Below are 27162 nucleotides of genomic sequence, written 5' to 3' on the forward strand. Positions count from 1 at the left end.
GCTCTGAACAGCAGCCATGTTAGCTCCACACATGTGTGTCTCAATCTGCCATACTTCAGAGGAAATACTCATCGCTATCAATCACATGGTGGCATGATGTGTGGTATGGCCCCTGCGCACCCACAGGGGGAGCCCTGCTGCTGAGCTGCTCATCCCAGCTAATTAAGCTGTTATAGTAGGCAAGCACACCTACAGACATATCCAGCTCAACTAGAGCAGGCGTTGGGATCAAAATATTGCATCATGATTATACTGCTACATATTGCAATTGTAATACATTAAAAACATGTTGGTGTACCTCAAGATTAGTCTGCATTTTTTTGACCAATATGCTTAGTCATATGAATGCTATGATTCATCTGAGCTGTTTACTCTTTTATTGTTTTTGTTTTATTGTAAAGCATCCTGGAGTCCCTGAATTATTGTTATTATTGTTGTTGATGTTGTTTTTGTTGTTGTTGTTTGGGTAACAAACACTCAACTTCTAGCAGTAACCTGAGCATAGCAATAACACAGAAGAGCAGCGACTCTCTCAGTTCACTCAGAGAGTAAACTACTGATCTATAATGAAGTATAAATAACAATACATGAAAGATTAAAGTTACATATTACAGGTTATAAACCCTGCTGATACAGCTGAAGCCATTTTCCCAAATAAAGGACATCACTTCTTCCTGTGCTGTCCTCTATTGTTGTTTATTTATTTTATCTATTTTATCAGTTGTGACCCTCTTCTCACTCAGGCAGTGGTAATCCCCAGTAGGTTTTAACATAGAATCCTGCTGTCCAATATGGGAAAGGCCTACAATCTCAGAAGCTTTCTAATTAAATGGTAATTAAAAGAAAAGAAGCAGGAAGAATCACAAAGCCCACCTAGCAGGAGCATGCTAACACATAACAAGTGTGTTAAAAGGTCCTTCCGTAAACACACAGTGTAAAACCTTTGATCATTGACTTCTAAATTAAATTCTGCCAGTTCATTATATTCTGAAGAGCATCTCTGGAGCCTTAAGAGGGTGTAAGAACAGAATAATCCTGCAAAGTGATTGTTATTACACATCCATATGTTGGTTATGAGAAGGTGTGTATGCGAGTGTGCATGTGTGCACGTGTGTGCGTGTGTGTGTGCGTGCGCGTATATGTCTGGGTGTGCGTGCATGTCTGTGTATATGTTAAGATGTACCCATTCTGTGAGGTTGTGTGCTGAAGAGAATTAGCTGTACAGGTAAATATAATGAGGTCTGACAATGTCAGGTCATGACCAATCAGTGACCTCTGAGAGAGAGACTATATGTGTGTGTGTGTGTGTGTGTGTGTGTGTGTGTGTGTGTGTGTGTGTGTGTGTGTGTGTGTGTGTGTGTGTGTGTGTGTGTATGTGTGTGTGTGGATAGACTCAGGAGAGGCCAGTGAAAACTGTACTTGTCAATCGTGTTTCTGTTCAGTTCACAGCGTCTAGTGTGATGCAACATTACAAACTTTCTGTACCAATAAATGTAATAGTTTAAACAGCATAAATATGAACATTTTAAATAGTTTAAATGTAGATTCCTTCTGCAAGCTGCCTCTCTCTTTGTTAGTGGAAAAAAAGATGAGAATTAAAACATCACAATATGTTTTAAAAAGAATCTGATAGTACTGCACTCTAGTACTCCATTTCTAGATTTAGATTAGGGATTTGTTGTAGAAATGAACTCCAGAACTCTCAAACAGCATAAACAACTCAATTCTTCAACAGTAGCCCATTTAGAGGTTTTGTTGACAGCATACTCAAAGCTGAAGGGGCAGTAGATTATGGAGGGTGTTGGAGCCTCTCTTAATCAATAAGGCAAGAAGAATAAATGGCATCCCCACAAGTCAGAATAATCTCTGCTTTATGCATTCATAATGCCTTATAGACTCTGGTAAAACTATGTAATATCCTCTGTGGGCGTTACTAGGAGAGGCATGCCCTAAGTGCAGTTATTGCTGCATTATGGAAAACTATTAATTATTCCAGTATTCTACCATTCAGGGTTTGGTCTCTTTGGTAACTGAAAGAAACATGACAAGGAACAAGAGAAGTAAAGATGCAGAGAGAGAGAAAGAGAAAAGCAGTATGAAACAGCAAGTGAGAGGAAGAAAGAGAAGTAAGGGAAAACAGAAAAAGCAAGAGAGGAGTGAGAAATGAGCAATGTGAAACAGAGAGAGGGTGATGGAGAGGGGGAGAGGAAGTGGAGAAGAAGATAAGACAAAAGACACCAGCATTATTCAGTGTGACAGCACTTTCTTTTCTATTTTTTGAACTCTTTGGCAGGTTGATGAGAGGTGTATTGTTTAGAAGCTTGAGAAATGAATCTTTGTTTATGTTGGAGAGACACCTAGAGCTACCTGGTGTGTGTATGTGTGTGTGTGTGTGTGTGTGTGTGTGTGTGTGTGTGTGTGTATGTGTGTGTGTGTGTGTGTGTGTGTGTGTGTGTGTGTGTGTTAATGTCTTCATTTAGAAGTAGCATTTTAAGAATTTTAAGAAAGTAAACATGTTGCCTGTTGCTTTTTCCCCACTTTGGGATACAGCAGGATAAAGTTGAAGGACAAATAATGAGAATGAAAAGTCAGCGTTGTATTGCTGGTAAGCTGTAGTTCTGATAAAGCTTATTGCTAGGAGTACTCCACTGTCCCACTGAAGTTAGCAATGGAGTCTAATCTGCAGTCCACAATGCATTTATTTAAAACCATTTTTGTCCAATGTCATCCCAATCCGTTTCTCTAGAAACCTCCTGTAACCCACGTTCCCCCCGGATTGCTTAATAATGATGAGGGTTTTGTACTAATCCGTTTTGTTTTCATTTAAAATGTGACGTGTACATTTTTCCACACAACTGGGTCAGGAGGCCAAGTCTCACTGGCGAGGTCAAAAATGGGGCAAGGACAGAAATGTGTACCCCGGTATGGCACAGTTGAACGACACCCCCGTGGATTCAATCAGATCTATCCCAATAGGCCCGCAGTGGGGCTCATATTTTGGAGATGAGAAGCAGGAGCATGGAGCTGACCGCCGCTAGGCTCCAATCAGATTTAGAGGAGAGCAGGAGAGTCATAATGCTATTAGACAGCTAAGAGGGAAAGAAAGAACAAGGGCTATAATGGGGGTAAGAGATGGTGAGAGATGGTGAGAGAGAGAGAAATAGGGAGCAAAAGAGAGACGTCCAAGAGAGAGAGGAGTGCGGAAGAAACCGGGGGGGGGGGGGGGGGTTATGGAGAAGAAACCAGAGGAGTGAGAGAGGAAATACAATGGTGTCATGGGAGTATGGTGCAGAAGCTGGTGAATTCAAAAAAAGAATTCACTTCTCTGTGCAAACCATGCATAGGTTTGAGAGAGGAGTTTTATGTGCTTCTACTGACAGTGTTAAAAGGAAAGGACTTGAGACAAAATTAATCACTGGAGTGCATCATTGTTGGCTAATGTAGCCTTATCCACCATTCTGGTTACCATTCAGTGATTCTCAGAAACCCAGCAATAGAAACTGTGCTATCAGAATTGACTACAAAACAGCTAAACATCTGTTTGTGTGTGTGTGTATGTGTGTGCGTGTGTGATTTGGAGCAGGTTGAGTGGAGCTCATGGAAGCACTTCCAGAACACTAGGAGGGTTATTTTAATTCCATTCCCTTCATACTCATGAGGATTCGTACTGCCTGACAGAGGCATGTGAGGACTGTTTGTGTAATGGCAAAAAAAAGCATTAGCTCAGTTCATTGATGCTGAGGCCAAATTTCATAATTTCTGACAGCTCAACGGTGTGTGCGTGTGTGTGTGTGTGTGTAATCTTGAATATGTATGTGCATGTCTATGCATTCATGTGTGTGTATCTAATTTTGTATGCGTGCATGTGTGTGTGTGTAAGCTTACGTGTGTGCATCTGTGTGTATGTGCACTTGTGTGTATGTGTGTGTGTGTGTGTGTGTGTGTGTGTGTGTGTGTGTGTGTGTGTGTGTGTACTTATGACTGTGTGACTGGTTCCTCCTGAAACAACCACAGCTTACACTGACCTTCATGGTATTGAATTAGTCTGCATTGCCCTCAGGCTTCATCTGTTTTATTTGGTCGTGTGTGTCTGTGTGTGTGTGTGTGTGTGTGTGTGTGTGTGTGTGTGTGTGTGTGTGTGTGGTGTTAGAAAAGCCACAATATTATTTGCAGCTGAACAGTATGCAACGGTTTCAGATGTGATTGTATGTAAGTGTATGCGTCACTGTGTGTTTGTGTGTATGTCCACGGGTGCTTGCATGCCATTTGAAATATGAACCACACAATCATTGGTGTTGTGATGCAAAGGTTGCATTTTAAGTGGTGTGTGTGTGTGTGTGTGTTCGTGTGTGTTTGTTTGTGTGTGTGTGTGTGTGTAATCTTGGATATGTATGTGCATGTCTATGCATTCATGTGTGTATATCTAATTTTGTGGTGTGTGTGTGTGTGTGTGTGTGTGTATGCACGCACGTGTGTGTGTGTGTGTGTGTTTGTGTGTGTGTGTGTGTATTTACTTATGTCAGTTCCATAGGGAAGTGGGGTACATAATTAGTGGTGTTGTGATATAGTGCTACAGTATGATGTGAAGGTTGCATTAAGTACTATGTGTGTGGAAGTGCACGCATGCACATCTGTGTATGTTGGCATGTGTGCATGTGTATGTATTTTGCAGGTTAGTTGCTGTTCTCATCATTTACAGGAAGTATCAGTGTGAAGTTTTACTGATTGTATGAAGCTACTGATTAAGTGCTTTGTGTGTTTCTAATGTACAGGGGAGAATAGCAGCTCTGATATATGAACAGACTTTGTTTGTTTTCAGTTAACAATGCTCTCTGAGGCAACATACATCATGCTGTAAAGAACAAAGAAATTGGAACTGGATCGGGAAGAGAAGCATGTCTCTGCTGTGAGAACTTTTCACAGTTGGCCTACATATACACAGACATACACACTCAGGATCGCACATTCTGACTGCTCTTTATGCATGCATACACATGTATACACACAGACACACACTCGCTTTCCATGGAGCAGATACACACCATACACAAACGGATCTCCATGATCTGGACCTGCTTGTGTGTGTGTGTGTGTGTGTGTGTGTGTGGACCAATTGTGAAAAGTTCAACAGAACAGGAAAAACAAACAAAAAAATATAACCTGCATAAATACATATCACCTAAGTATTATCACAAAGCATGAAATGTTAACTACCAAAAGCATACAGAAAAAAGGGGATGGATGGATGGATTCCAGTTTAGTACACAACATGTCCAAAGAAATAGAACTGAAACAGTTTACTACCAATAGAGAGAGAGGGAGCCAATCTGTCTATACAGTTAGTTAATGTGTGTAGATACAGCCCCAAGGCACACACACACACACACACTCAGACACACACACACACATCACAGAAAGAACATTCAGTTGACATGCAGAAATCTGCACTGAATCTCTCACTCACTCACACACACACACACACACACACACACACACACACACACACACACACACACTCTCTCTCTCTCTCTCTCTCTCTCTCTCTCTTAGAGAAACACTCTTTAACTTTCTGTTCATTAGGGTTCAAGCACATAGTGTGTAGAACCCTATTATAATTCATCATAATTCTCGTTATTTTGTCTGGTCAAGCGGAATGAGAGAGTCTTGACTAAAAATCCTTTAATACCACTGTTCACTGGGTAAAATAGCCTTGTGTATCTCTTTGGTGGAATTGAGTGTGTGTGTGTGTGTGTGTGTGTGTGTGTCTGTGTGTGTGTGTGTGTGTGTGTGTGTGTGTGTGTGTGTGTGTGTGTGCGCATATGTGAGCACACTTGACTGTGCTGTGATGATAAATTTGAAATCAGCTTTCTTCACTCTCCATTGGTGTGAGATGGAGTGATTAGGCATGAGAGCCTGTCATCCTCTAGAGCAGGGATCCCCAATTTTCTGCAATTTTCCTCAAGGGTCACATCCAGTATTGCAAAGCCAAGGGCCAGTGTCTCATTCTGTTTCATATGGAATGGTACAGTAGTTTTGATTGTAGTTGTCCCTATTATGATCACAAACACTTAAAAACAGTCATAGTTAGGTAGACCTAACTACAGTTAGTTGATTTTACTCACCATTCAATGAGAAGTGACAGTGGTTGAAACAAGAGACCTGAGGTTGGGGTAGTGCTCTGGAGATGCAAAGACATTGATCGAGGTGTGCACTGGAGAGTCTGTTCCTGTCATGGCTTTCAATAATGTTCACTGAAGAAAACAATGATTCACAAATATAAGTGGAGCGAAATACTTTAAGAAGCAGCATTGCGGTCATTCTTGCTTATCTGAATTGGGGAACCCTGTTAATCCACTTAATCCACAGTCTACTTGTATTTGTTTTTCTTGGTGTTGCCACAGCATTGGAAAGTGCAGCTTTTTTCCCTGTAGAGCCAGTTAAAACAATGACAACTTTAAGCATAAACCTTCAACTACCTCGTACAGTTTTGCCATGGTATGGTTCTTGTCTTGCAATTGCAGATTCAGCAGATTTAGGTGAGACATGATGTCACATTAAAATGCATATATGCCATTTCTTTGCTGTTTTTTAGGAAATTAGGAAAGGTGCACGCTTTTTGGCTTTGCAAGTTGCCTAGAAAAGAACAAGGTTCATTTTGTAATTCACACACTCTCTCCAGCATTCAGCCCTTGCTAAGCCAATGCATTGTTATGCAGCAACAGACTATGATGTTTTGCTGACATTTCTTCCAGCAGAGCTCTGAAGAGGCAATGCTGTAAACTCAAACTCTCATGTAGGATCATTGCTTCAATTGCTTCATCATTGTATCCATGGTGTCTTTCATTTTCCCACAGAGCTTGGCACACAACACTGATTTTTTAATGATGCAGTAAAATGCTGTTAGCACAGGCCTAACAGCAACTAATCTGATTACAAGGCCTTTGTGTTGTCCGACTAAGGTTCGTGCATCATCAGTGATGACAGATATGACTTTGTCCAAGTCAAAATCTTTTTTTTTTTCAAAGAACTAGGGCAGTTGATTAAAAATGATTTCAACATTTATGCTTCCTTGAATGGGGAGCAAACATAGCAGCTCCTCCTGAAAAGCTCTTCCCTCAAAAAATCTCATGAACAGAGACAGCTATTCTATGTCCATTCTAACGTTTCAATGGTGAGTGACATGAGCAGAGCAGACAGTACTCCCCTAAAGCTTCCACTCTTCTCACCACAGTGTTGTCTGAAATGGCACTTGCTACAAACAAATCTATGTTTCCTATATTTTTTTCATCATGACTTAAAATTGCTTCCATCATATCAACTGTCTTGATTGATATGAAGCATCTGTAAAAGGTTTCTTAGCTTTAGTTGTATGGTTGGTGGTAACTGTAGGAGGCAATCAGATTTGTAGTCTTTTTTTGATTTTGCATGGAAGTTGTCACTGAAGCTGCTGTGACATGTATAAAGTGCTACCTTTATATTAAAGGTGCCACCTCGCAGATGGCTAGAGTTTGAGAGTATAGCAAACAAGCTGGCATAGCGTTGGTATGGTTCTGTAAAATAAAACAAAATGTGGCTGTTCATACATTTTCATGATCAAGGATTCTTTTTTAGCACTGGCCATGTTTTTCATATCCACAGAGTGAGCTTGATACTTGGCTACACCATTCTGGTTCGTTTTTTTCTTTTTGGTGCCAGTAGCATACAAATGTGTGCCTGTATGTGGCGCTGGGCCAAATAATTAGGGGAACCCTGCTCTAGAGCCTGTCATTCTACAGATCTTGACAGAGTCCAGAGCTAGACTCCTTAGACTCCATGTAGGGATCCTATACAAGACTTCTCTGTGGCATGCATAGTTTAGCATTTTCACCTTGCCTGAATTCTGCTTATACAGAGGACGATAATATTTGCGTGAGTGCATGTGTTCACGTGTGTGTGCATTCATGTTTGTGTAGGACAATAGCTCATCCGGACTGGAGTGAAGGACTGTAATAGACACATTCTCATTTTGAACCACAGACAATGGTTCTCCATCTCTCTCTCTGTCCACCCCTTCTGGTATTTATATCATATCTCTAATGGACTAGAGGTAGAAGGGGTTGATGCCCCAGAGGCTTCCTGCTGCTCAAGCAGCTTCTCCTAGACACACCATAACATCACAGACATCAAAATATCTTCAGGCCTGATGGGATATTGACTTTCTATTTGTTCACACATCTTTGTAAGTTGATTGTTTTGCAGTTTTTGAGAGAGAGAGAGAGAGAGAGAGAGAGAGACAGAGAGGGGGAGAGGGGGAGAGATTGAAAGAAAGATGACACATTAGTGCCTTATGTCTTGGTTTCATAAACTGGCTACAGTGTTTAGTTGTTCACTAGTCCTTCAATCAGACTGAATTATTGCTTTGAACTGAGAACTGAATTTGACATGTTTGTACAAGAGCTATGTTCACAGTTTTGATTTTAAACTCATTTCCAGTGAAGCAAGAAAATGTCTTCCAGTTTCATCACATGAAAGTGATATAGCTAGAACATTGCAAAAGCACAGATCTTTCCATTTTCCATTCTCATTGGTTTCCTGTAATGAACGTAATGTCTCTGGAAAAGAGTGAGTGCATGAAAAGTTGAAAGAATTTTTCTTTTTTTTTTTTCTTCTTCATTCTCTCTCAATCTTTCTTTGTGAAATTATCCTTTTTCATTTAATCTCTTCTCCTGTCTCTCTCCTGCACTCATTCTTCTGTTGCCTTTTCCTCTGTCTCCCACACTCTCTCACTCTCTTTCCTCTCTCACATACACTTTCTATCATCTCTCTATTCTCTTTCTCTCACTCCACTATCCCCTCTCTCGCTCTCCCTCTCTCTCTCTCTCTCTCTCTCTCTCTCTCCCCCACTCTCCTGGGTGGTTTATCCCCCATGGCTTCATTACACGTTGCTTGGCTTTTCACTCAGTGCATGTTCGACATGCCTATGCCAGCTCCCCTGTCTGCCTGGACCCCTGGAGGGGGGTCCACATCCGGAGCCCAGAGCTCAAAGGCTTGCCGTTAATACTCCATTTGTTTGTCTCTTTTCCCTGCACCCTTGTAACAGACACAGAGACAAATCAGGCCATCCAGGCTGATTGCGTTCTGCTTTCACACAGTGACTCCTCTGCTGGTACACATCCACCCTGATTGCTGTTGTGCTGTTTTTTAAGGGGATGGGGGGCCATAATTAGCCTGTGGTGGTGCATGCAGTAAGCACAATGTTCCAGAGGTCACCATCTCTGACAGGAGTCTAAACCCAGCGCATTTGTATTCTTTCAGATGCTGGATTACAGCACACTGCTTTTCTCACTGAGGTGGGAGGGTGGAATTATGCATAACTCTGAAATATTCTAGATATTCTATTATTCTCAATATTAAATTAAGATATTTAAGGAAGCTTGATGCAATTGTTCCATCATTAACAGGATTATTATCAAGAGGAATTATAAAGACTGTCCAATGCTGAAATGGGAATTAAAGAAAAGAGGCGCTAAAATGTTGATACAGATGAAAATATGTATGTGTGGGATTATAATACTGGCTCCAGTGATGGTGAGTTACTAGCCAGAGACCAGAAGCTTTGGTGAAGAACCATCACAGTGACAGCCGGGCAGCTCTTTATAGCTCTCAACACATCACCGTTTTTGAACAGGAACAGACAGGCCTTTTTACACCAATGTTCCTCCTGAGAATAGGATGTTAGAGAGTAATTACCCAGTGTAAAAATGCTCAGGCGAGCTAATGATAGAGGTGGGCAGTGTCACTCAGAATAAATAGGTTGTTTCTTTATAGGCAGTATAGCGCACATGTGTAACTAGTGTAAACTTAATGCATAGTGCCCTGTTCTTGCTGTTGGCAAGAACAGAACAGGTAGTGTTTCAATATGTTTGTTTGCATGTGTGTGTGTGTGTGTGTGTGTGTGTGTGTGTGTGTGTGTGTGTGTGAGAGAGAGAGAGAATTCACCATGTTAAACCAAATGCATACAGATGGCTATGTGCAAAGACATGCTGCACAGTGCACCATCAGCAAACTGACAGCAAGAATCCTCCATAATGAAACTGCTGACTTTGTCTGATTTTTCTGCTTAGAAAGTGAGAAAGAAAGGCAGGGTGAAAGAGAGGGATGTGGAGGTGATGGATGTTGAGGAAGAAAGACAAAAAGGAGAAGTGAAGATGAAGTTTGAAAGTTTCAGAGAAGGAGAGAGAACAATTCTGGGAACAAAGACAGAGAAACTGGTAAACGATTATGAAAGATAGACAATCTATCTGAATTAGGGACATTTTTTATTAGGTCAGTGGATAACATTCCTGTTGTTAAGACTGAAGAATGTTAATTTCTCTGTAGGTAATGAAGTGATCAACTTTATATATATATATATATATATATATATATATATATATATATATATATATATATATATATATATATATATATATATATATATATATATATATATATGGGGGTGGGGGTGTTTGGGTGTGACATGCATTACACATTAGATCTGCCTATCTTCTGCAAGAACTACCAGTCCAAAGCTGCTCTCAGAGCCATCCATCAGTAACCAAGCACACCATCATTGTGAGATGGCTGCAATGTTCTTTTCAGCAGCTGTTATTGAGAGAGTCTGTGTGGGGGCAGGTTATAAAGATCTGGTTTTAATCCAGAAGGGGTACCACTGCTGTTCTATTCTTCCAGAACTCAGGTAACTAATCAAGTGATGGAGTGTGTGTGTCTGTGTGTGTGTGTGTGTGTGTGTGTGTGTGTGTGTGTGTGTGTGTGTGATGATCTACTACAAGTTCAGGCAGGCTGAGGTGTGAGGTGCAGTAAATTGTGTCAAGATGACAGATTCTCCGCCATTCTATATTTTCATAATAGTCAAGCTACTGCTGGAAGTCACGGGCTTGTTGGTGTAGGGCATCGTTTATTGTTTGGTAATCATTATCACAGTAGGTAGGTCTTTGTAATAGGTCTTTGTAATACTGATGTCAAAGAAGGCTGGCTCTTATAATGTGTCCATCTCATACATTTTACATTACTGTTCTGTGGGTATTTGAATTTACATGATCCAACAAACAAACCATTTTAGTGAAATGAATGCAAAGTTTTCATTAACCACAAATCAGGCTTTAACTCCAGTGTTTCGGTATAACATCACTACATAGCAATATAACTGCAGTATACTGTTTTTTCCATATTGCACAGCTGCTCTCCAATGTCAGATTTCTCATCTCTATACACTCCCATAGACAGGACCAGGTAACTCACCACATTATAGACCGCACCATTTCCTACTGCTACCAGCTAACTCATCTAATACAGACAGCACCATCTACATTACCAGCTCTACCAGCTCAACTAACCAAACAATTATAGACAGCAACATTTTCAGCAGTACCAACTAACTCAACACATTATAGACAGCATCATCCTGTAAATACCAGCTCACTAACCTTAGATGAGAGAGAGAGGGCTGTTGTGGAAAAAGTACACTGAACAAATAAGGTCTGTAGTCTGAGCATGCTCACACAGTAAGAGTGTCCTATGGAAGTGAGTCCTCAGTGTTGCTGCGGGTCCCAAACCTGCTTCACCATGTCCCTTCCCTTCTGTGTCCCAGCTGCCTCAAAAGGAAAAGCCTTGTTATCTCTGAGAGCCCTGCCGACAGGGCCCTGGCATGATCCATTCATCGCTGCCTCTATCAGAGGCTCGTGGAGGGGAGCTTTTCACTCCTTGACTACCCCGCCGAGGTCACGGCAGTGTTCAAGGACGGAAGACAGGGAGCTTAACAAGCTGATTACATCTCTTAATTCTCCTGGGCCTTAATTCCACAACAAGAACTCCTTTACTGCAGTGATGGTGAGCCCGCTTTTCCATGAGGCCATGCACTGGCGGAAAATGGGGATTCAGTTGGTCGCATCAGTCAAGCAAGCTGGGTTTGTGAGGCAGTGATTTCACACTTGCTCACTTTTAGCCCAAGGCTGTGCAATACAGATTAAATTGTTCATTATGATTACATCTCTACATGTTATGAATATAGAAAGCCACACAGTATAGAAAGGGCACTTTGGAGCACAATTTATGTGTCATGTTTAAGACTGGCCTGTGTTTTTTTTTTATAATTAGAATGATTTGTTTTTGTACCTGCATTAGTTAGATGTGAACACACAAAGCTCCTACAGAACACTCATCTGAAGTATCTGAGACTGGCAAGGATGCTCACAATAACATCAAAAATGTATGAGTCATGTAAGACATATGGCAGACTTGCAATATCTGTATCACAAAATGATTTTCAGGGATTATACATAGTGGAGGCCAACTCTAGACCTGAGCATATATGTACCTGACTGGTGTTGGGGAGGGTGTGACTGTGGAACACACCCTTTCAAAGCTTTCCACTTTCAGCTTCTCCAAGAACGATACAAGCAAAATTTGACCCAGAGTTTCCTCTATAGAGCTACTAGATAGATATAGTACCAAATACATTGTATCCCAGTCAATAGAAACAAATTGACCAAGTGAAGAAATTTGATAAAATTTCAGTGCTTTCTTTGGTTAAGAGCATAATAATAGAGAGGAGGGGTTTTACTTGGGGGTGGACAGTGATGATGGAAGAGGAATATAAAAATAGAAACAGTGGAAAGAGGAAGACTGAAGGAATGAAGGTGATGGGGAGATATAAAAGGGTAGTCAAACAGTTATCTTCCACACTCACATGAGTTGAAGCTTGCAGCATTGAAGCAGTTAGTGCTATATTTAATCAATAATTGATGATAAAGAGATCCATCAGTGTGCAGTACCACAATATCATGTCACCTCAGAGCCAAATCTGTGTGTGTAAAAGAGAAAGAGTGGTGTGTGTGTGTGTGTGTGTGTGTGCGCGCGCACATGCATGTTTGGTGGGGTTGCATGAACTTTATTTTCTGCAGTCAGATAATAATTTAGTAACTACAGGGTCAGTCTTTTAGATCAGCTGCTGCGTGTGTAAATTTGTATTTTTCTATGCAGTTTAATGTGCCATTTTTGCATTTTTTATCTGCCAGACTACAGTGTGATTTGTCACACCTTTCAATATAAATACATTGCTCTGTTAATGTGAAAATTCAGGTTTTAGAGGATCTCGAGTCACAAACAACACAAGAGAAACCTACTTATCTTAATATCTGAGATGTCTTTCTGTAACATGGATTCTCACTGTTGCTATAAGTACCATTACACACATGTTCATATTATACCATCATACTGGGTGGATAATGTTGTATGATGTGTAGTGACATACGGCATAACAGAAATAACTTTCCAAAGTTGCATTTACCTCATTTCCAGTGAGCTCTTCAACATAATTGAAATCCACTCTGTAATATCTATCTTGGTTTTTGAGTGTTAGATGGTGTGCAAGACATATAATTATTATTAACACTGTTACCATCGCATCTTCATTATAATGCACAATGTAAGCATGTAATGTGAATGTGTGCTTTCATTTACCTCTACCAACATATGTCCAATTCAAACTACTCACTGAGAATAAAAAGTGATACCCTGTGTATGTCTCATAGGAGCTCTTCTGTAGCTTCCATGGCAAGACTTAAATAGCATTATAGGTAACATCATAAATTTGCATGTCATTATTGATTTTGGTACTGTCATAATAGAGGATTTGGCCAAATTAAGTGACTCTGATTGCTATGCAAACATCTAAGAGAATGCAAATAGGTCAGTTGAGAGACTTCGTTTATTTTGGTCATCACAGCGACCCAAAGCTGTGTCTGCTGGCTTGCCATGTGCTGGTTTGTGTCGCATTCATTTTTCATTGCAGTAATTTTTAACATATCCATATTCTCTTTTTTAAGCCATGCTGAGGAATGATTTAACTGTGCTCTGTAGTTCTGTGTGCTGATTAGGCTTCCCTGGCTTATCTCAGGCTCCCAGTGACGTAGGCCCATTCATTCTGAGCACATCTTTGAATAAAGTACTGACAGGGTTGCCGCCATCTGCCTTTAGTCCTGTTTTGAACACGCCCTCTTCGAGTTGTCCATGTTGTTTCCCTTAAAAGGAATTCCCAATGCTATCTTAAGGGCTTGTCCTTTAAAAACTCAAGTAAAATTTGTTAGATTGTCTTTGAAGAGGTAAAGCATTAGGTCAAATGCATTGACTTCAGAAGTAGGAATTGTCCAGAAGGCAAGACCATCCAATGCAAAATAGTGGCAAAGGGGCAGATAAAGCTGTAGGCATGAGCAAGTGCTGAAATATTCTTTCAATATATAAAAAAATGTATTTTTTAGTTCATATTTTGGCTTTATGTAGCCAACTGTTTCATTTGTACATGACAAATGATGTGCAATATTTTTATTACTCTTTTATTACTCTGTAAGATACCAAGTGTATATGAGTGTATATGTGTAGCTAATGTTTCGGTTTAGATGGTTAAAATCAAATAGCTTAATTGGAATTATGCAGAATTTAAGTCCAACTTTAAAACCTAAGTCAAAAGATCACCAAGAAAACCATTTAGACTTGAAAACACTTGTCAAGAGCAAGTGCGCTCCAGCACCAAAGTCTTCTGTCCTCTCTCACAAGTGATCACATAAGTGATGCACACATACAAGGATAAAGGACTGCTGAAAATTGTAATGAAATGGGCTAGGAATCTGCTGAAACCAACATCAGAAGAACCTTCTACACTACATTAGACCACAATGCAACACATAGCAGATGTTAATGTAGGAGATGTGCACAAATGAATAAACCTTTTTAAAGCATCATATATTTTGGCTTTTATATTATATGGGTTACAATGGACTTCCAGTCTCAGATGGATTAGCCACCACTGTAGATTCAGCCCTTCTTCCTTGGAGGCATCAGTTATTTTTTTGTAGTGAATCAGAACTACACAGGGTGTGGTCAAAAGCTACATTCAAAACCACATGATACATGCCACAAGTTACTGTGCTGTTTTATGAGTATGTACTGTTAATATGTGAGCAAGTAGCTTGGGTATTTTCCAAATTAATGCATGACAAATGAGGTGTAACCTTTTTGAGGTTAAATAGCATATATCAGGCAGCAAACATGAATGGTGTGTTTTGAAATACCCTTTACCATGATAGTATGAGGTTTGGGGCGGAGCCAGGCACTGCATCCAGAAACATTTGGTACCATTCTTTTCCTCTGCCTCCCATCCTGAACATGGCAGAGTCACAATAAATGAAGACAGAAGAGGAGGAAGGCAGTGTACAAGCTTTAATATCAGAAACATGACAGGTGATTTTGTCCAGCTTCATCAAATTTGCCTTTTGATGAACTCAGCCTTTCACAACTTCAGTTTAAAAGCACACCACTTATACCCAAAAGCTAATTAAAATTACTATGGAACCTATCAAGTACTGCAAATTAAAAATTTTGTATGTGTTTTATATTGTGACCTGGGGTTTGAGAAAGTTGCTATATAAATGAATACAGCAACAACATTTATTATTTTTGTTGTTACTGTCGCTACAGCCATCAACATGGCATCTCAGAAATCAATTTCCGAGTGACAGTGAGGTGGACCAGGATTGAGATGACAAACTTTTGAGGTTTTGAAACAACAATTTGTTTCAGTACAGAGTACACACTGTAAAATAAATCAAAGCTCCTTAAAAATAAATATCAGAAGACATAAGGATTTTTTTCTATATTGTGGGTATACTGCTGGATATGTATGTAGACCTTTGAAGGGGTAGTTGCTTCTCTGATCTCTTCCTCAGCCACATTTTAAAGACAGTGAATGTAAATGTCCAGAGAAGCCATCCATCTCTTTTATTGGGGTTCTCTGCTTTTAAACTGACCTCCAGTCATGTCCACTCCACACCTTCTTTCGTCAGAGCCTGTAATTGTGTCTTTTTATTAGAGGCAGTGCCTGTGCCCCATGGAAACAGAGTAAATATATGGAGCTATGCATTAGTGGGCATTGGCATGGGCATAAATACAAGAGGCAGAGCTCGGGAGGACGGGCAGTGAGGGCACCACAGTCTTGGCAGGGTTGCCGCGTGATAAAAGGAACACATAATGAGTCATGGCTTTAGTGTGGAGAAAGAGTTCTGCAGTAGGGAGAGGAAAGATTTGTCAGGGAAGACAGCTGGGTGGTTTCTGTGTGTGTGCATCTGTGTATGCATGCATATGTGTGTATGCATTTATTCAGACCTTGAAGTACACAACTTTTTTAGTGCTTTAACTGTACTTCTTAATATAGCAGTAAGTAGTTATTATCATGATGATGCTCCACATGGTGAGTTGAACCCCAGGAATCAAATTTAATATGCATTTAACATTTAAAGTGTCTGCTTGATTAAGAAAGGAATTAAGCAGTAATGTCACAAACAGGTTGAGAGCTGCAAACAGAACAAATATCTTATATATGTTTTATATAATATTCTTTTGCTTTTCTATTAGTGTTTCTTTTGTGATTATGGAAGAACCTCATCAATGTTGAGGTCAGTGGGAACATCATTATGGGGGTTAATAATTCTGTTAATGGTTCATAATGCTCTTATCAAAGACATCTTGGGTACTAGAAGACCCACTTATTTTCCCAAGCAGGCAGATCATAAATTGGCAATAAACTGCAACCTTCCAAATGCAATAAATGAGGTCAAATAGGACAGTATGGTAGACAAATGTAATGGTATGACAGTAAATTGAATTTGCTATGTGTACATCTCAAACATTCATTCTCGCTCTCTCTCTTTTGCTCTGTCTCTCTGGCCTTGTCCCAATTCTCACCCTAACCACTAAGGTCATCATTGAAGCATACACTTTTATGTTGTCAAAGGGTGTGAGTAAAAGGGTTGTATGCATTCAAGGTATCAGACGGTTTAGAGCAGAATTGGGACAAACTTCACCTTATGTTCTTTCAACTATCTATGTCATTGCTGCTCAAATTTACCATATTTTGCCACTATGCTGGGTTTAATCCTTGCTGCAGTTTCGCTATGTCATGATAACGACATGAATATAAAGAAGAAATCTGATTGAGAATGCCTTTCTGACATGCACATTGATGCCTGTACACTTATACATCTGCCCAGCTGTTCTGTTTAACCTAAAATTTACATGAAAAACAGGCTCATTCTCCACTCTTACTAAAGCTAAAACAGCAGATAGTGGACTATTTGCTATACTGTATACATAAACGAAGCTGTGATTAGTGTTTTAGTACTTTTAATGAATTGTCAGGTACAGTTGGTAAATTTAATTGGGGAACCACCCTGATTAACTGGTAACATTTATTAATTTTAATTAGAGTATTAATGATTAATAACTCAGTTTCAACTCATGAAAGTCGCTAATTCGATACTTGATTATTTCTCGTCTACCATTTCGATATCCGATACGTGATTATTTCTCGTCTACCATGCATTATAATATCACTCGAGGCTCACAGACATAATAACCAAGGTATGTTTATTGAATAAGCCAAGATTCTATTAATGACCAGGAGAGGCTAGTTCACTAGAATAATTACAATCACAAGCCTAACAATGTAAACACAAACAATTCATGATGGATACAGCTAACTAGATAAGCCAATAAAAAACATCAGGAGATGTTCGCAGTTTGCACCTTTGACCCGAGTAGACTGCTTGACTCGACAGGCTCCTCTCCTCACCTCTCAACTTCTCCTACCAACCAAACTTCTCAACACGACTGAGTGGATAGATTTTGTCAGTTATTTTTTGGAAGAAATGAGGCCTGCCTAGGTCATGCATATTCAATAACCTTTGTTCACGATTGGGGGAAAATAATTTAAAAGATATAGGAATACAAGAATACATAGGATCCACTCGAATCAATTTTAAAGAAAATAAAGAAATAAAGCAATAAAGGAAATAAAATAATAATAATAATAATAATAAAGAATATCACATATTCCTATCCATTTCTACCTCCTGGTCTTTGAATGAGAGAAGAGCATTAGGATAATCAGTTTTATTACTTTCCTGGTTTCTAGACGTTACAAACTACTAACGCTAATATAATTTAATTGGTTCATAGAGGATTTCTAGTAAACACAACTAGGAGTGAGTAACAATTTGTTTACAATATGCATGAGGTTAAGCAACATACACATGAAGTATTATGAGTGAATAATAAAAATTAATGAAGGACAAGTAATCAACAGAATAATACGACAACAGGTATTTATAAAACAACAGGAGCACATCACAATTTGGAAATTATATTAAAATTACCATATGTTATTGGTTGATTTTTTGACATCATAGTAAATTAAATGGTAAGTTGTTACTTTATGGATATGTGGGATAAGCAAAGTTATTTGCCCTGGTAGGAATTTGAGTCTAATGGACTTTATGGTCTTCCTTACTATACCCAGGCTGGCAAGAGCTTTTCACCTTAGCATCCACCAGTTTATGTTCCTTAGAGAGATATATGTTGAGGGTCAGGAGCCAGGCCATCTTGATAGCTGCGCCATTTATAGCTTTGTTGCTAATCCTCAAGGCATCAATGTGTCCTAGGTCTGGTCTGTGGCCCAGGGGGCCCTTTTGACCAGGTTAGAACTTCATCACGGGAATAATTTTTAATATATCTTCACTACATCAAGCATAACTAGATTACATATAGAACTACATACATTTAATCAGCCAAATGGGAGAAGAACATCACAAGGAAATGATTGGTTATATAGAAATTTAAGTATTTCTAAATAACCGGTTCCCAGCGATGTCCTGTTACTTTATTGAGTATATGTTACATCTGGTTGATAAAATGTGTATGGTGCTTGCATTTAAGTAATGCTAATAATGTTATCCATACAGTGTGATCATGCCACTTCCTGTTATGCCAGCATGGTAACATGTTTTCTTCTATGTGATTTCAATGTAATGTAATGTTGATGGTACGAGTTGTACAATATTAAGAAGAAGCAATTTTGTAATATCATCAGCTGTCTCATTAGAGAAGTCTGGCAAAGCCTCACTGCTTAGCTTATATATGTTAATATCATCACTATGGCTTTTTTCCCCAACTTCAGAATTTTTAGACACACGGCCCTCAAAACCATATCAATCTATATAGGTTGGTTTATTTGAGGAACTTGACAAGATCGCAGTGGACCAAGGGTAACTGCCTTCACAAAAGTGTGTTCTGATGGGGACGTATGAGAGGAGTGCATCAAGTGTTCATTGGAGGCACTCGTGGACACCCCTGTTGGGGAAAATTACAGAAAGGGAACAGCCTACAGCCTTACACACCTAAGCGAGCACATGCAAATGAGGGGAGTGAGAGTGCAAGTGCAAGTAATGGGACAGGGCTTCTCTCTCTTTTTCTCTCTCCCCTTCTTTCTCACTCCCTGTATTGCCCTAGCTGTGTCACAGTGTGGTGGTTATAAGCAGTGTGTGTGTGAGTGTGGCTGACTCATTTTTTTATGTGAAGTCTGTGAAGGGCTCTTCCTGATCAGTCTTAACCTTCTAGTTTCATTACCCAAAGTTAGTGCTTCCAACCAGCTTGCCCTTGCTGCCCGGCTGCTTGGGCCAATTGCATGCCACTCTGGGCGAGCTTGTTACACTATTGACAGCTCCTGATTGACCAGGACCTCCATCCTCAGGCATAGCTCATTAAGGGTTGTTGTAACCTCATTAAGTGCAGGGGATGGGCAAGGAAGGCAGCAAGCTCACCTGTAGTCTTAGATTCTTATGGGTTATGTTCATTATCGTTCTCTTACTCAGGCAGAGATCCAGTGCCAGAAGGTAGTAGCAGATAGACAGGTTGCAGTGTGTGTGTGTGTGTGTGTGTGTGTGTGTGTGTGTGTGTGTGTGTGTGTGTGTGTGTGTGTGTGTGTGTGTCCGTCCATGTTTGTGTCAATGTGTATGTGAGTATCTATGTATTTGTGTGGATGTGTATTCGGCAAAGTTCTGATGTAATATTATCTTTCTGAATCAATGTAAGCTAGTGTATTATGGTCAGCAGATAATTTGTGTGTGTGTGTGTGTGTGTGTGTGTGTGTGTGTGTGTATGTAGGTTTGTATGTATGTGTGTGTGTGTGATTAGATTATATTCAAACACTAATACATTTATATTAAATCTACACAAAGGGTGGAGAGGGAGAATTGTATGCTCCAATAATGCTTCATATTGACTCATCATCAGGGAAGGATGAGAGATGACTACCATGCCACTCACAGGACCTCTTGACCCCAGTTACCTTCCACATGCATTAACACCATCAGTTAACAGTAATGGAAAAATTCCGATTAAGATTTTGATTTCTCTCGAGGTCAGACCAGGCCTTTGGCACTTCACCTTCTCCACTAGAAGGGTGGAGAGAAAAGTGTCATTCCACCAGCAGCATCAACATCAAGTTCTGGATGACATATACAGATGTGGCAGAATTAAAGCCTGTCTTCAAGAATGTGCAGTTTTTTCCTTGAAGACCTCACTGTGCTATGGAAAAAATGGCTTTCATAATGACCACATGCACTTTGTTGGATTTACCTGAATACCAGGGGGCAGCGGTCCACTGAATGAAAGGGCAGTGATGTTCTGTAAGCAAATCATATGGCAGTCCCCAACTCCCCAAAGCCTAATATACCAATTGGATATTCCCCACGGTAGAAGAGGACCAATCTGACCCACAATACTGCAGTGAGTTCAGTGTAATACATTACTGTTAGCTCTTCCAGAGAGGCTTTATCTAAAGCATTTGAATTCCAGAGGAGGTTCATTTCTCATTTACTGAACTTAACCCACCACCAAACCTCACAGAGCTTCTAGCCCATCAGGCATCTGGAAACATGTCTGTTTATTTCTTCATCTTATTTATCTTTATTTGTTCACTTATTTCTTTTTCTTTTTCCCTGCATGTAAAACAATTACCATCTATGATATACAAGGAGTTTCCAAAGCTTTGGAATCAAACCATTCAGAATTGCAGGAACTAATTTGTCAGTGGGAGAGAAATGCACTCGCTCATTTTCTCTTCTACAGCTGACCCTGTGATCTTGTGCTGCATCCCTGCACTCGGTCCTCTGCTGCCACCGCACATGTTCTCGGCAGTGTTAATTGCGTTTTGCCTCAGTCTCCCTTTTCCTCTCTTTTTTTAATAACGTAGCTTTTGTCCCTGCTTTTCCGATGCTGTTGTTTCCTCGGTGCAATAACAGAAGGCGGTTTGGTCCTGAGGTGAGTTTTAAATGAAGTCCCTGGGCTGATAAACTTATTTCTTCTCAGTTATTCCTCTCCCTCTCTCTCTCAATCTCTCTCCCCCTCTTTCTCACCCAGAGTGGGCTTCCTGTAGACTGTGAGCTCTAATCCTGGACCCATTTGAATGAGTCCAAAGCGGATCAGAAAGAAAGGCAGAGTCTGGCCCGATTAAGATGGTGGAGACTAGGGCAGGGTTGTGTCTGAAGCATTTAAAGCAAAGTACCACCAGCTTGGTTATAAGCCTCTAAATGAGAAGAATCTGCAACCAGCACAGCGAATGTGTTTTCCCTTAAGCCTCCTTCTCTAGTCTCTGGTTCAGCAGAGGGTGTTTAGAGAGGCTCCTTGTGAAATCAGACACACTCATAGACCCTCAGACGACAAACCCAGAAGCCTAGATGGGGTAGTGTAATACCAACATATTTAGTGTGCAAGGTAAAACATGCTAACTGAGGAGAGCTAGGTGAAGCAGGCAATATTGAACATCTGCATGCACCAGCTGGGAGTCCAGAGGAAGAGAAATCTTCTCAGTATTTTTCCTTTAAATGGGTCCACATGGAAAAAGAATAATGATCTCGAATATGAAAGACAACAAATTTCACAGTTCAGCTCTTGTACTCTTTCACATGCATGGCCTGTGCTGTCTGACTTCTCCTTGGTGTATGTGAATAAATGCCTGCTCTCATGACCATTTATGTTTCGGCTGATGCAAAGGTTGGTATCGTGAACTGACTGACATTTTGATCCAAACAGAATGACTAAAGCTTATAGGTCAATGAATTCTTCCAGTTTAATAATAATAATAATAAATAAATACATTTTAAAAAAAAAAAAACTATTTATAGCACCAGAAGCAAATGTCAGGTCAAATGGGAAACAGCACATTCATCCAGCAGGATCATATAGTTTTGTTCCTTAAAATCAGTGATAGAACACAGTGTGAGTCAGTACTCAGATACACAAAACCAACGCAGTACAGTCAGTCTCCATGTGCATGGTCTTATGCACACACCTGCATGCATGTGTGATCCAATTCTGTGACAAAGCTTGCACTAGTCACTGACCTGTAGGAGATAATGGATAATGGAACACTGCAGAGATGACAGGTGAAAGAAATGCCTCTATTCAGGCACATTAGAGCAGGAGAAGCCTTGATGTCTGTGTAACTGGCCATGAACCAATTCATTGAACTCCTTCCCTCCCCTATCAGAACAATGAAATATGTCTCTTACTGATAAAGGGCAATTTAGCAGCCTGACGCTGGTTGACACGTGTGGGGGATTGTTTGTTTTTAAACCCTAACATGCAATGTGCGATAACTGTTCACCACTACGATGAAATGATTTACGATGAATGAACAAATATTTTCTGTATTTTTATTTTTACAGGTACTCTGCTAACATGCTGAATAAACGGAATAGGGAAATAAATTATTTCAAACACTTTTATTAAGCAAATTGCACGTGAATACCCAAACAATTAAAACATTGGTTTAAATTTTAATTAGATTTAACTAAAAAAAAGTTTATAGTTCCCTTTAAAATATGTTCTTCTAATCTCAATGTAATGGAGAACGTGGAGAAAAAAATTAAGACGCAAACTCGACTGCCCAACCAAGAGTTTAATAATGAAACGAAGAACTAAACCGAACATAACGGAACTACCGAGAACAAATGACCGACAACAGCCAAGAAAACAAAAACGGCTTATAAAGAGCACAATATAATAAGCCACCTGTGGTGCACCAAATGAGATGACGCTCGCCACCTGAGTGGGGAGTGGCGATAAGTCATAACAAAGGCCACGTGCAACTAAAACGCAAACTTAAACTCCACGCGCAATGTGACGGCGGTTGCCGAAAATACAAAAATAGGGGCGGGAAACTACTTGGTTACTTAAATCTAAATTAAACATATTTTAAAATAACACCCATTACAACCATTAAGACCATCAACTTCGCCCAAGGTGTTTTTCTTTTTCACCACAAGGTCTTCGTCATCCACTTTCCTCAACGGGGCTTAATGTGATGGGTCAAATGGTGTTACTGTTTTATTTATATGCGCTATGCACGTGCATTTTTCTTATTCATCGCATCTGTGGCGAAGTGTTTCTTGCACATGTTCATATCGCGACGATGATGAAAATGCAATTAGTTGGATCATGGCAGTTGGCGGATGGGCCAGTATTTTCATTGTCTACTGAACGTAGCTGAGTTTATGGTACATATATCAAAACGATCGGGCAGGTCCTTTGAGGAGCAGTGTATTGAATTTGCAGAGGACGAGAGGCTAGGCTGGTATATTTTAGAACGTTATATTAAGATGGATACCAAACTAATAAGTGTCCTCTTCCTGAATTTGGCAGCTCACAAAGGGGTGGTGCTCTTTTCTAGGTCAGTGGCCATGTGGTCAGCGTTGCCAGATATTCCGTTTAAAGGACACTCTTGACAAGTTCTTGTGAAAACAACTGGATAATTATTTCTAAGGAGACAGTTTGAAACACTGTCATGTCAAAGTTCACTTTCCTTTCTGGAACTTCCTAGAAGCTGAGGAAGCCAATTATTTCTCCAGTCTTCAGAGACATTTCCACTAGGACTAGATGATTCCGCTAATCAAACCCAGCAGTTTAGTACTTTATCATCTGCACAACCCAGACATTAGTGCAACACACCAAGGCACAAGCTCTAAGACATGGTTCCTCCAGACAATCTTGTGATGTTAGTTCAAGGAAAAGGAGAAAGTCAATAAATGTAATGACATCACACGTGAATAAATTGGGAGAATATAACAGATAGCTCTGACACAGGCAGAATCATTCTGTCTTTCTAACTTGGGCTTACTCAGAAGCTCTCATAGAATGACTTCCTGCTTTTTTATCATGGAAAAATAGTGGCAATGTGGGCATTCTGCCAGAGAGCTGTTTGGGGCTTATTGGTGTATGCAGGGCCTTCTTTTTTATACACATAATGGGTTTTTCTTAGTTGCACACTATTTTCATTACTGTTATTCATATATTACAATAACACCTGAAATACCATGCCTGGCCAAAAAAAAGGTTACACTCATATTTCATTGTACCGCCTTTAGCTTTGATTACAGCAAGCATTTGCTGTGGTATCGTTTACACAAGCTTTTGCAATGTCACATTTATTTCTGTCCAGAGTTGCATTCAAGATATTTTATTGATGATGGGAGATTTGGACCACTGTGCAAATTCTTCTTCAGCACATCCCAAAGATTCTCAATGGGGTTCAGGTCTGGACTCTGTCACAATTTGAGCCCAATGAATCCTGGCATTGTCATCTTGGAATATGCCCGTGCCATCAGGGAAGAAAAAATCCATTGATGGAATAACCTGGTCATTCAGTATATTCAGGTAGTCAGCTGACCTCATTCTTTGGGCACATAACGTTGCTGAACCTAGACCTGACCAACTGCAGCAACCCCAGATCATAGCACTGCCCCCAAAGGCTTATACGGTAGGCAATAAGCATGATAGGTGCATCATGTCAGCCGCCTCTCTTCGTACTCTGATGCACCCATCGCTCTGGAACAAGGTAATCTGGACTCATCAGACCACATGACCTTCTTCCATTGCTCCAGAGTCCAATCTTTATGCTCCCTAGCAAATTGAAGCCATTTTAGCCGGTTAGCCTCGCTGACAAGTGGTTTTCTTAAGGCTACACAGCTGTTTAGTCCCAATCCCTTGAGTTTCCTTCGCATAGTGCGTGTGGAAATGGCCTTACTTTCACTATTAAACATATCCCTGAATTCTACTGTTGTTTTTCTACGATTTGATTTCATCACATGTTTAAGTGATCGCCCAACACAATCATTCAAGATTTTTTTTGACCACATTCCTTTCTCGAAGATTATGTTTCCCCACTGTCCTCCCACTTTTTAAGAATGCGTTGGACAGTTCTTAATCCAATTTTAGTAGTTTCAGCAATCTCCACAGATGTTTTCTCTGCTTGATAATTTGACCCTTCTGAAACAGATTAATATTTTTCCACAACCACAGGAAGTGTCTTTCAACATGGTTGTTTAACAAATGAGAAGCTAGTCACTGCATCAATTAGGGTTAAATGACTTCTTGCCAGCTGAATCATAATCACCCATGCAGTAATTATCCAATGGGAGGCTCTTACTTATTTGCTTAGTTAAATCCAGGTGGTGACTTTTTTTTGGCCAGGCAGTGTATGTTCCTGCTAAATATAATGGCACAATTTTTTAAAATGTCTTTCTGACATGTTTTGATATTTGACAAATCTTTAAATGATCATTATTAGGCAGTTTGATGCATGTTGTGTGTATTAATGAGTCCATAAAGAAGCATAGGTGATAATTGGGTGGCTTAGTGGTTAACTTGTTTTCCCTGAGTGGTAGGGGCTTGGGTTTGAGTCCCTTTGTGGGTGGAGTTTCTATGTTCTGTCTGTGTGGGTTTCCTCTCACAGTCCAACAACATGATGATTAGGTTGATTGGATACTCATGTATGAATGTGACCCCCCCCCCCCCCACATATATATATATATATATATATATATATATATATATATATATATATATATATGTGTGTGTGTGTGTGTGTGTGTGTGTGTGTGTCCTGTTCTTAACCTCTTCTCCTTCCCCTGGTGCAGTCCCCCAGGGGGCTGTTTCTGATGGTGAGTATGCTGTGTGCAAATTGGATGCTGCTTCTGATTGGTGGGTGAGTGATTGTAAAAGTTTATATATGTGTGTGTCTGTAAAGTGTCATTGAGTATGAGAAAGGCACTATGTAAATAATAATTAGCAGGAAACAGCAGGGTGGAGCTATGTCCAGCATGGACCAAATTGGATGCTATTCAGTTTTCAACCTCTGAAGCATTCCTTTTCTGAGCCAACTTATAAGAGCTTTCTTCTCAAAACTGAGGATACAATTCAGTTCATGCTCAGCAAACATGATGAAGAGCAGCAGAACTGAAAGCACCAACATTTTGATTTAATTTTCTGCAATTTGGCTCTTCTTTCCTTTGAGAGATGAAAAACGGGTGGAAAGACTCTCTTGCCACAGCATTTTTTCAACATAGCCTTGAGTGGGACACTTGGAGCACCACTTTTACCTGTAAAAGTGCTTCATTCGTCATGGAAAACCGTGGCTGTCTCTTTCTCTGACATGACCAGTATGAGACATGGAAAATGATTAACCCTAGGCCCTGGTCTGGTTATCAGTAATTGTGACTGAATCAGTGACTACTGATCAATCCTTCACTGCTACACTAGTATGTTTTTATCTATGTGGTTTTTTGAGCATAAGGCCACAATAATTGGGTAGCAGAATGTTATTAGCTACAATCCAATTCATCATGTTTAATTTCTCTGTAGCTCAGTCTTAGAGCCAAAAGGTGGCACATCTGATTTAAAGACTTAGTTCTATTTTTTAGATGCTTTTATATTACATGGTCGACATACACTGTGTGCACAATTATTAGGCAAGATGTATTTTTGAGGATTCATTTTATTATTATTATACAGTGCTCTCGGTAAATCCAAAATGTTAATAAAGCTCAAACCTGAATGTTTAAGAAAGTAAAAGTGAGTTTTTGGCTTTCTTAGAAGAATATCTGTGTGCTTATGTGTGCAACTAATATTGTGCAGAATTATTATGCAATTTATGAAAAATGGAAATTTTCCAATCTCATTTTTCATCTGTTAAAGTGAGAGTAAAAACAACTCAAAATTTACAAATAAACTTTTCTGACATTCTGACAAAAAGAAATTAGTGAATATAGCCACCCTATAACAGTCAATTCAATAACAGTAATAAGCCTTCCATCCATGGAGTTTGTCAGTTTCTTAATCTGTTGCCATTCAATTTTTTGTGCATCAGCAACCACAGCATCCCAGACACTGTTCAGAGAGCTGTATTGTTTTCCCTCACTGTAAATCTCTCGTATAAGAAGGGCACACAAATTCTCA

The 27162-nt window shown here is 39.9% G+C and overlaps 1 protein-coding gene and 1 long non-coding RNA gene across 6 annotated transcripts in view; one reads left to right on the forward strand and one right to left on the reverse strand.

Moving 5' to 3' along the window:
• Positions 1 to 12004, reverse strand: part of LOC145651905 (uncharacterized) — a 34339-nt gene extending 22335 nt beyond the window's left edge. The window contains exons 1-2 of the long non-coding RNA XR_014118002.1: positions 11466 to 12004; positions 6123 to 6251 (exon numbers count right to left, since the gene is read on the reverse strand). This is a non-coding gene — a long non-coding RNA (uncharacterized LOC145651905). The remainder of the gene's footprint in view (positions 1 to 6122; positions 6252 to 11465) is intronic.
• lsamp (limbic system associated membrane protein) overlaps positions 1 to 27162 on the forward strand; it is a 722044-nt gene that overhangs the window by 570591 nt on the left and 124291 nt on the right. The gene's annotated exons all lie outside the window — the stretch shown is intronic.

This window comes from Electrophorus electricus, chromosome 17, assembly GCF_041902795.1.
Source record: "Electrophorus electricus isolate QZ-2024a chromosome 17, ASM4190279v1, whole genome shotgun sequence".
Lineage (NCBI taxonomy): Eukaryota > Metazoa > Chordata > Actinopteri > Gymnotiformes > Gymnotidae > Electrophorus > Electrophorus electricus.